Consider the following 11,962-nt stretch of genomic DNA (forward strand, 5'->3'; position numbering starts at 1 on the left):
GTACTCAAAGTCATTCTGGCACCAACACTCAAGGTTACCGAGTAACAATTGTATTTAAAAGTGTGATGTTTGCTTTGGCTTAGGGCACATTCTCTCTTGTCTCTGAATCTGTAGTTTATGAATTCAAACACTCCACCATCCCCTGTTCCCCCCTTTCCACCTTCCTTATCTAGTCCAGGAATTGAGGTCTGGGGCAGATCAGCCATGATCTTATTGAGTGGTGGGGCAGGCTTGAGGGGCCAAATGGCCTACTCCTGCTCCTATTTCTTATGTTTTTGTGTTCTTATAATGCCCTGGTGCAGTATCGTGGATTAAACATTAAACTGAGGTCCTGTTCACCCTCGCGGGTGTATGTGAAAGATTCCATTGTATAGTACAAACATGAGCAGGTGAATTCCCCTGGTGTCCTTCTACTGACACCAAAAATAAGTTTTGTGACTTTAAGGTCACAGACCTGAAATGTTAACTCTGTTTCTCTCTCCACAGATGCTGCCAGACCTGCTGAGTATTTCCAGCACTTTCTGTTTTTATTTCAGATTTCCAGCATCTGCAGTATTTTGCTTTTATTTTAATTGATCTCATTGCAGTTTGTGGGAACTTGCTGTGTGCATTTATTTCCATGTTTCTTACATTACAACAGTAAAAGTAATTAATTAGCTGGGAAATGCCTTGGAATATCAAGAGACATGATATAAATGGAAGTTTTTTTCTTTATACTTGATTCCTGGCCTATTTCTGAGCTGTTCCATCACACTCCTCCTTTGAGAGTTTCTGTACAGCAAGGAATGCAAAAATGGTGTTGGAATACAGCTTAAAGCAATAAAGTAAGCTGTTTTTCCTTTGTTCTTCACCAGGAGAATGTTTAGCAAAAGGATGTCTGACCTCATTTCCCTCTCCCAATTCCAGGCAGGCACCCATTTGGACAAACACTCAGAAAAGTAGGACTGTGAGCCCAGGCCTGCTCAACTTGGAGGGGTCTCAATGAGGCCTGGGCTCCATTTTGGAGCTATGCAGAGGGTATGCACCTCCTTCTGCAGGAGCAGAAAGAAGAGTCAGGGCTTGAGGCAATTTTGCAGCTGCTGGTTTTGGACAGAACACTTGGCACTCGATGGCCGTGAAACCCTGTCGCAGGCCACTTAAGGCCAGTGGCAGTGGTTACAATTACCCTCCTACTTCCACAATGTGGGACAGAACCTCGTTAATGTGGGCCTGGAGCAGAGCAGAAGGCTCCCGACTCTACAGGATATTAATGAGCCAGTTGTGTTTTTAATGACAATCTAAACGATCACTTTTACCAATGCTAGATTTGTGTTTCCAGAGTTTTCATGCTGGGATTGGAACTCACATACAACTGCATTACTAGTCCAGTAATATAAGCACCATGTTACTGTACCCCGAGGAACATGCTGAGGGAATTCTCCACTTTGCGAACTCCCAGGCAGGGGAAGGGGGGATATTATTTGCGAATCAGTGTCAGGTAGATGAGGACAACAACTTGCATTTATATAGCACCTTTAATGCAGTAAGCCATCCCAAGGCACTTCATAGGAACATCATTAAAACAAAATTTTACACTGAGTCACATACGGAGATAATAGAACCAGTGACCTAAAGCTCGGTCAAAGAGGTAGGTTTTAAACAGCAATTTAAAGGAGGAAAGAGAGGCAGAGAGGTTTAGCAAGGAAAATCTAGAGCGGGCACAGCGGCGCAGTGGTTAGCACTGCAGCCTCACAGCTCCAGCGACCCGGGTTCAATTCCGGGTACTGCCTGTGTGGAGTTTGCAAGTTCTCCCTGTGTCTGCGTGGGTTTCCTCCGGGTGCTCTGCTTTCCTCCCAGTGCTCTGCTTTCCTCCCACATGCCAAAGACTTGCAGGTTGATAGGTAAATTGGCCATTAGCAATTGCCCCTAGTATAGGTAGATGGTAGGGAAGTATAGGGACAGGTGGGGATGTGGTAGGAATATGGAATTAGTGTAGGATTGGTATAAATGGGTGGTTGATGGTCGGCACAGACTCGGTGGGCCAAAGGGCCTGTTTCAGTGCTGTATCTCTAAACTAAACTAGCTTAAGGCCCAGGCCTAAGCCTGGGCACAGCCTCCAATGGTGGAGCGATGAAATTCGGGGATGCACAAGAGACCAGAATTGGAGGAGCACAGAGATTGCAGAGGGTAGGACAGCAGTGAGGGTTTTCATCCTCAGTACCGCATTTGATCAGGATTTACTTCCCTCTCAATGCTAATAACATAAACTACTATTTCTCTGACGGTTGGAGTGTTGCCCTTCTGCATTCAATGTTCTGATCCAATTTTTTTTCAAACCCAACAAGGTTAAAATCTTCTCTTTGTTTTATAGTTAAAATAGATTTTTTTAAAAATCTATAAGTCACTTCAATACGAAAGGAATCAGAGATATGGCAGGATTATTTGCCTCAGAACTGCTGCTTTCAAATCCTCCTGGCTTTGATGATTATTTTTTAAATTATATTTTACTTTATAATTCCACACTGATCACAGTGCAAATACTGGCAAAAATATCTCTCAGTTTTAGTTCTCGCTCCAAAGTTGGTGTATGAGTTCCAAATTTGTCACAATTTTTCTTCAATTCTGAATCTGCTGATTTCACAGATCTCAGTGCACTGTTCGATTTTTATTTGATGCTGATTTCAACAGGGTGTAACATCAGGTGTAAGATGAGAGTCTGATCGGAACCACATTCCCACTCGGCAGTTTAGCTTCAAATTCCCCCTCAAGGCCCTTTTGTGAGTTTTGTAACATGAGCTCATACAAAACTCTGCTGTCTATATCCTAACTTGCACCAAGGTCCGTTCACCTATCACGCCTGTGCGCATTGACTTACATTGGCTTTCAGTCCAGGAACGCATCTATTTTAAAACGCTCACCTTTGTTTTCAAATCCCTCAATGGCCTACCCCCTCCCTCTCTCTCTAATCTCCTCCAGCCCTAAAATACTCCTCCAATTCTGGCCCCGATTTCCATCACTCCACCCTTGTCAGCCATACCTGCAGCTGTCTAGACATAAGCTCTGGAATTCCCTCCCTAAACCTCTCCACATTTCCAGCTCTCACTCCTCTTTTAAGATGCTCCTTAAATTGTCATCTTTGACAAAGCTTTTCATTAGCTAACCTAACATCCCCTTATCTAATATCGTTCCTGTAAAGCAGCTTGGGACATTTTACTACATTAAAGGTGCTATATTTTTTGTTGTAAGTTTTTGTTGTTGTTTATTCTGATTTAAGCAGATGGTACATGACCACTACCAGGGAAGTATCAGTCGTCTAACCAGGACCAATTCGAGTTTACACACTCACCAGAGCTGCTCACTTTTTAAGTCCTAAAATCACAAATGTATGTGACTCCTGGCACGTGTTCACCTCAAAGGATCATATCAAGAAATGAGAGAAGTGACCCGATGAAGGCAATACTAAAACAAGTTAATATAACATAGAATAATCCAGGTAATCCAGGTAATTATAGACCGGTGAGCCTGACGTCAGTGGTAGGGAAGCTGCTGGAGAAGATACTGAGGGATAGGATCTATTCCCATTTGGAAGAAAATGGGCTCATCAGTGATAGGCAACATGGTTTTGTGCAGGGAAGGTCATGTCTTACCAACTTAATAGAATTCTTTGAGGAAGTGACAAAGTTGATTGATGAGGGAAGGGCTGTCGATGTCATATACATGGACTTCAGTAAGGCGTTTGATAAGGTTCCCCATGGCAGGCTGATGGAGAAAGTGAAGGCGCTTGGGGTCCAAGGTGTACTAGCTAGATGGATAAAGAACTGGCTGGGCAACAGGAGACAGAGAGTAGCAGTAGAAGGGAGTTTCTCCAAATGGAGACGTGTGACCAGTGGTGTTCCACAGGGATCCGTGCTGGGACCACTGTTGTTTGTGATATACATTAATGATTTGGAGGAAAGTATAGGTGGACTGATTAGCAAATTTGCAGACGACACTAAGATTGGTGGAGTAGCAGATAGTGAAGGGGACTGTCAGAGAATACAGCAGAATATAGATAGATTGGAGAGTTGGGCAGAGAAATGGCAGATGGAGTTCAATCAGGGCAAATGCGAGGTGATGCATTTTGGAAGATCCAATTCAAGAGTGAACTATACAGTAAATGGAAAAGTCCTGGGGAAAATTGATGTCCAGAGAGATTTGGGTGTTCAGGTCCACTGTTCCCTGAAGGTGGCAACGCAGGTAAATAGAGTGGTCAAGAAGGCATACGGCATGCTTTCCTTCATCGGACGGGGCATTGAGTACAAGAGTTGGCAGGTCATGTTACAGTTGTATAGGACTTTGGTTCGGCCACATTTGGAATACTGCGTACAGTTCTGGTCGCCACATTATCAAAAGGATGTGGATGCTTTGGAGAGGGTGCAGAGGAGGTTCACCAGGATGTTGCCTGGTATGGAGGGCGCTAGCTATGAAGAGAGGTTGAGCAGATTAGGATTATTTTCATTAGAAAGACGGAGGTTGAGGGGGGACCTGATTGAGGTGTACAAAATCATGAGAGGTATAGACAGGGTGGATAGCAAGAGGCTTTTTCCCAGAGTGGGGGTTTCAATTACTAAAGGACACGAGTTCAAAGTGAAAGGGGAAAAGTTTAGGGGGGATATGCGTGGAAAGTTCTTTACGCAGAGGGTGGTGGGCACCTGGAACGCATTGCCAGCGGAGGTGGTAGATGCGGGCACGATGGAGTCTTTTAAGATGTATCTAGACAGATACATGAATGGGCAGGAAGAAAAGAGATACAGAACCTTAGAAAATAGGCGACATGTTTAGAGAGAGGATCTGGATCGGCGCAGGCTTGGAGGGCCGAAGGGCCTGTTCCTGTGCTGAAATTATCTTTGTTCTTTATCTTCTTTGTATTAACAGAGACTGCAAAATCGAACATACCACACAGAAACAGGCCTTTCAGTCCAATCAGTCCATGCCAGCATTAATGTTCCACGCAAGCCTTCCCTCATCCTTCCTCATCTAACCCAACCTCTATTCCATTCTCCCTCATATGCTTACCTTGCCTCCCCTTAAATATATCTTTACTATTTGCCTGAACCACTCCTGTGCTAGCAAGTTCCACATTCTCAACAGTATGATAAACCTGTATAAAACATTGATTCGGCTGCAGCTGCAATATTGTATCCAGTTCTGGGCAGCACACTTTAAGAAGGATGTGAAGGGTATTAGAGAGGGTGCAGAAAAGATTTACAAGAATGGTTCCAGGGATGAGGCAGTTCAGTAACGTGGATAGATTGGAGAAGCTAGGATGTTTCTCTTGGGAGAAAAGAAGATTAAGTGGAGATTTGATAGAGGTGTTCAAAATCATGAGAGGTCTGGACAGAATAGATAGGGAGAAACTGTTCCCATTGGCAGAAGGATTGAGAACCAGAGGACACCGATTTAAAGTGATTGACAAAAGAGACCTTTTTATGCATCGTGTGGTTAGGATTTGGAATGCACCGCCTGAGAACGTGTTGGAGGCAGGTTCAATTGTGGCTTTCAAAAGAGAACTAGACAATTATCTGAAGAGAAAAAGATTTGCAAGGCTATGGGGAAAAGGAGTGGGATTAGATGAGTTGTTCTTGCAGAGAGCTAGCACGGACATGACAAGCCAAATGGTCTCCTTCCTGTAGTAACCAATCTTTGATTCTATTCCATTGGGCAAAGAAGTTTCTTCTGAATTCCCCATCTGATTTCTTGGTGAGTATCTTATGCTGATAGCTCTGGTTTTGTTCTTCCCCAGTATATATCTCTGTAGACAGCATGATTGGCAACACAGACGCTGCTTTTGTCTTTTTGTGCCAACTCTGAAAATTGGAACTATCTGGTCAACATTTAATTTCTCTGGCTAGTTGTAACTTTGAGTCAGTCAAAGTTAAAGCTGGGCCAAGACCATAATGGAGTCTTGACCTCAAAATCAACAACTTGAATTTGTGCAGTGCTCCTGACATTGGCGAGATGTAGCAGAGTGCTTTACAGATTGAAGAATGAAATTAACAATCTAAGAACGTGCCCTAAACCAAGATTATTTTAATAATATATAGATTGTGAAGAGTAGAGTTCAGTAACCAACCTGGGTACAAATCAGGTCACATTTGCCCAATTATAACTTGTACCGTTGTTTACTTGTCTATGTTTTCTATTATTTAGTCAATTTATTTTCCAATTTGCAATATCCTTATTGCAAGAGCTTTCATATGAGTCACAAATCTCCTTTGTGGCACCTTCTCTACTCCCTGATGAACATTGAAATACACAACCTCAATCACACACCATCATCCACCAATTCTATTACATTCTGAGGAGCTCGAGTAAATTAAGACCCTTTTTTTCCTGTAGATATGTTGACTGAATTATTCCCTTTAGTAATGTTAAGTTTCTTACAACAGCTTTCCTTGTAATTGACTCTGCTGTTGAAAGATGTATCGAGCGAATGACAGACACAATGCAGTGAGTTCATTGCTCAAAGAAAGAGGCACCAGCTGGACAGGACACAGAACCTCTCCCAAATGGAAGGGTTAACAAGAGTGTTGCGGACAGGTGGTAGGGGTATAGGTGTTCACCTCCCAACTGACCGCCATCGTATTTTTTCTAATATGATGAGTTAGTCCTGAGTGTATTTTTAGGGTTAAATAAACAGACAAATGACAGGTTTTCCCATAGATTAAACAAAAGATTACTGTTGATTTTTACACAATTCCCAAAATGGTTGCAACCTCACCCATGCATACAATCACTGACACACGCATACACAGGAATAGATTGAGAGGAAAAGGGTAAGTGGTTTAAAGTGAGATGGGTGTTCTTCAGTTTACAGTAAATCTGTTGAACCTTCTACGGAGGACCGTCTCTTTTAAAGGTGCAGGCCTGCGTGTTTATAGACTTGAACTTGTTGAGGTGTTGTAGATTTCTTGTGGTTAAGACTTCAGACTGGAGGTGATGGTCACTTTCAGTCCTCTGCTGCAACAAGTTGAAGTATAGAATTAGAAGCTGGGCTTATTCCTTGTTTAGGCTGGATCTCTTTTCACAGCCTCTTGCTGGACGGATTTCTATGATGTTATTATGATCTCTCCTCTCTATCCAGAGACCTACTATTTGAGGTCAAAATCCATCTCATTAGCATTTCTGTTAGTTGACACATGGACTTCATGTGACCACACAATGGACCAGGATGTGGAATCCATGGCTATCTATTGATGTCGGAGTGGGCACCATCCTGTTATGATGTGGCTATTTTACACCTTCTTTGTCTCAGAAGGAATCCATTCAATTCAGAAATGTATTTTGATGGTTTCCGATGAGTGTAGTAGACACCTCTTAGTCTGGAATGCATCCTTTTGTCCTTTTGTTACAGTGAGGCAGTTTTTGAATACACAGGCCAGGTTATCTGACCTTCTGTGGCCATCTTTGCAGCACATTGTCCAGTTTATTTAAAATGAAAAGTCAATTTCAAAGAGTCTGCACTGGATAAAGTTCACATCTTAAAAGTTTGGAATATGGGAAGTCTTTGCTGGGCAGAACAAGAGCAAAAGGCAAGTAGCAGGGTGGACGAAGAAAAACTATTTCCTCTGCTGGGAGGAGTCCAGAACAAGAGGGGCATAACCTTAAAATTAGAGCCAACCCATTCAGGAGTGATATCAGGAAGAATCTCTTCACACAAAGGGTAATGGAAACCTGGAGGTCCCTCCCCTAAAAGCTGGGGATCAATTAAAAATTTCAAAGCTGAGATTGATAGATTTTTTTTGGGCAAGTGAATTGAAGGTTATGGAACCAAGGCGGGTTAAAGGAATTAAGATGCAGATCAGCCATGATCTAATTGAATGGCGGAACAGACTTGAAGGATGAATGGCCTTCTCCTGTTCTATACAGCCACCCAACATCACTCCTTGTGCAAGTGTTGTCATTGTTCTAATGTTGGAAATGTGGCACTAATTTATATACAGCAAGATCCCACAAACAATGAGATAATTGACCAGATCATTTACAGTTTTATAGTGATGTTGTTTGAGGGATAAAGACAGCATCGCCAACAATATCACACTGGAGTATAAAGAACTTCAGGCTAAATTCTCATTTGTGAATGGATCACAGCCCATTACCCAGAGTAGGGTTGTCAACTCTGATTGGACATATTACTGCAGGTTTCATCACATGATATCCTGGCTCCAATCTCCAGCTGTCCTATGTAGACGGCACAGTGGCGCAGTGGTTAGCACCGCAGCCTCACAGCTCTAGAGACCTGGGTTCAATTCTGTGCGGAATTTGCAAGTTCTCCCTGTGACCGCGTGGGTTTTCGTCGGGTGCTCCGGTTTCCTCCCACCGCCAAAGACTTGCAGGTGATAGGTAAATTGGCCATTGTAAATTGCCCCTAGTATAGGTAGGTGGTAGGGAATATGGGATTACTGTAGGGTTTGTATAAATGGGTGGTTCTTGGTCGGCACAGACTTGGTGGGACGAAGGGCCTGTTTCAGTGCTGTATCTCTAAATAAATAGACAGCCTGTTTGTCCATCCCCAGTATTTTTATAACAAATAAGTGAATGTGTTAAAAGAAAATGAAAACAACCACAATTTCTTGCTAAATTAAGCTCTGCCAACTGAGCCAACTTGAGGCCAAACTCACCATTGATCAGAATCCCTCCCCTGAGTTGACCACAATCCACCCTGGATAAAGTTTTCATTTTTAGTTCCTCATTCATGAGATGTGGGCATCGCTGGCTGGGCCACCACTTGATGCCCAATCCTAATTGCCCACAAGAATGTGATGGTGAGCCACCTTCTTGAACCGCTGCAGTCCATGTGGTGAAGGTACATCCGCAATACTGCTAGGTCGGGAGTTAGAACCAGAGAACCATAGTTCTAAGATTTTGACCCAGTGACGATGAAGGAATGGCGATTTAGTTACAAATCAGAATGGCATGTGATTTGGAGGGATACTTGTTGATGATGGTGTTCCCATGTACCCGCTGCCTTTGTCCTTCCAGATGTCTCTCAAGAAGAAGTCCCTTCCGTTTTTATCGATTCAATTTAGATTTCTCCCAACACCAGGTGCAGAACGATCAACATAGAGTGCCAACTAGGATTGTTACTGTGCTCTTAACAAACTTGTGGCAGAAAAGGGAAAGCACAGCAATGAGAAATATTTTCATCACAATGGTCTCCGTTGCAAAGCATTACTGCTCTCAGTAAGATGAAATGGATTTGTTAATGAGATTTTGACAATGCAAAGTGTAATTGGATTGTGTTAGAATGACTATATCAGTGTGATAAAAGTACATTCCACATGAAACTATGACAGCATATTCAAGATATGCTGGATGAACTAAATTCAAGAATTTCAAAACTTGAAAGGAAGTTGTTTAAAACTCACCCTCAAGAGGATCCAGTAATCTCTGTTTGTCAACACAACAGAAGAGATATTACAACAAGACACCGAGAATGTCACCCTAGTGACAGTTAACAGGGTGTCATTAGCAAGTATTTTTTAAATTAGTTTTTTCTTCCCTTTTGGGGAGATGATTTTGTGCGAAGCGACACAGAAAATTGAAACGCTTGGTTCTGAATGACAGTTTTAAGCAGTCTCTTCAAATATTGCTTGACCTTTGTGTACTTTGCAGCTCAAACTATGCCTCAGCAGATTTTTCACATCCCAGCCTCAATGATACTTAATGCAACAAAGTAAATTTTCCAATTACCGCACTTAAGTGTGTCGCTGGATTTTGACTGCCAACAGTTTTGATTTTTAACTCAAGTGAGAGCAGCTTTATACAGCTTTATGCATCCACTGGGAACTGAGTGGAGAGCCAGCAGACCTCGCTGTTTGCCGTGGAGGCCTCCAAGATCATTTTCCAGTCCAGAGTCCATTCCATTGAGCAGGATGAGATGTGCTCGTGTTTCTTCTTCCAAAAGGTCTACAGAAAGTGCTCTGTGATCAGCAGCCTGAAGGAAGAGGACTGCTCGGTAACATCATCGCAGTCTGACATACTAAGGATCAGCAAATTCTTTTATGCTGGGCTGTACGACGTGAAGTCCACTGACAGCACGGCCTCCCAGTCCTTCCTGTCATCTATCACGGAGGTCTTAGATAACAGCATGAGGGAGAATCTGGACAAACTGCTAACTCTGGATCAGCTGTCAAGAGCTGTCAGGTCCTTCGAGATGAGTAAAACTCCTGGAAGCGACGGCTTACCGGTTGAGTTGTATTTGACTCACTGGGAATGGATTGACCCAGACCTGCTGGAAGTGTACGAGAGCATGTTCCTGGCTGGCAGCATGTCGGCATTTCCTCATCCATGAGGAAAGGCATCATCACCCTCATCTACAAGTGGAAGGGGGAGAGGGTGGAAATCAGAAATTGGCAGCCCATCTCACTGCTTGATGTAAACTACAATATTCTGTCCAAAGTCATCGCCAGTCGAGTCAAGTCTGCTCTGGAGTTGGTGATTCACCCTGATCAGACCTGCACTGTACCCGGCAGGAAGATCTCTGCTACTCAGGGATATGATCGCCTATGTGCGGGACAGGGGGGTGGACACCTGCCTCACCAGCCTGGACCAGGAGAAGGCTTTTGACAAGATATCGCACACATACATGATGGACGTGCTTTCCAAAATGGGGTTTGGGGAGGGAATCTGCAATTGGATCAAACTGCTCTACACAAACATCAGTAACGCAGACTCGATCAATGGGTGGGAATCAAAAAGTTTCCTGATCAATTCTGGAGTCAGACAGGGCTATCCTCTCACCCCTGTCTTGTTTGTTTGCTGAGTCCATTAGAAAGGGTGTGGGCATAACAGGGGTGACAATCCCAGGCAGCGGAGGCACTCAGGACAAAGCCTCCCTGTACATGGACAATGTCTCCGACTTCTGCTCGGATCCACCGTCCGTTCGCAGGATGATGAGTATCTGCGACTAGTTCGAACTGTTCTTGGGAGCCAAAGTAAATCGCAGCCTGAGCGAGGCCATGTTCTTTGGGAACTGGGCTGACCGATCCTTTGTTCCTTTCACCATCAGGTCAGACTACCTGAAGGTGCTGGGGATATGGTTCAGAGGAGCCGGGGCATGTGCCAAAACCTGCAAGAAGCGTATAGCTATGGTAAAACATGAACTGAGCATATGGGGGCAGCGATCTCTCTCCATTGTGGGTAAGAGCCTGGTCATCAGGTGCGAGGCGCTCACGTTGTTACTGTACATGGTGCAGGTCTGTCCGATACCCCAGTCCTGCACTGTGGCGGTCACCCGAGCCATCTTCCACTTTATCTGGAGATCCAAAATGGACTGTGTCCGCAGGGACACGATGTTCAAACCTTTAGATAAAGGAGGAAAAAATGTACCCAATGTCACCCTCATCCTGATGGCCACTTTTGTGGCGGGCTGCATCAAACTGTGTGTAGAACCCAATACGCAAACACCAAGTGTCACTACTGTCATGACCGAAATGGGAGCGATGCACTGTCAATTCAGTCCCATCACTCCACAGGTCGCAGCATATTATTAAAGTTTTCCCTCCCTACTGGACAACAGCCAAATTAAACACTCCAGTAACCACCGGAATAAAACTGATCAACAACAACAACAAATGAACTATTTATTAAAAAACTAAATCTTAAACACTATTAAGGTAAACATATGTCTAAAGACCTTATAACTTCAGATTTTAACCTAACTCCCCCATTCACACACATGCACTCAAAAATCAATGGATAACCGTTGTTTTTAAATGACGTTTTAAAAATTAGCTGTTTCTTAAGAATAAATAAATAACTGAGTTGTTAGTCTTTGTGAGTTACGTTCCTGATGGGTGAGGTATCCTCGTATAAAAATAATCAAATGCCACTCGAGGTCTCCACGTGGATTTGATGAAACAGACTTTTAGTAGATAGGCATTCAAAGCACTTCGTCTGCAGCAGGCATCAAACAGTTCTTTAAACAAGGAGTATAGCAATG

This window comes from Heterodontus francisci, chromosome 12 (assembly GCF_036365525.1).
Source record: "Heterodontus francisci isolate sHetFra1 chromosome 12, sHetFra1.hap1, whole genome shotgun sequence".
NCBI lineage: Eukaryota > Metazoa > Chordata > Chondrichthyes > Heterodontiformes > Heterodontidae > Heterodontus > Heterodontus francisci.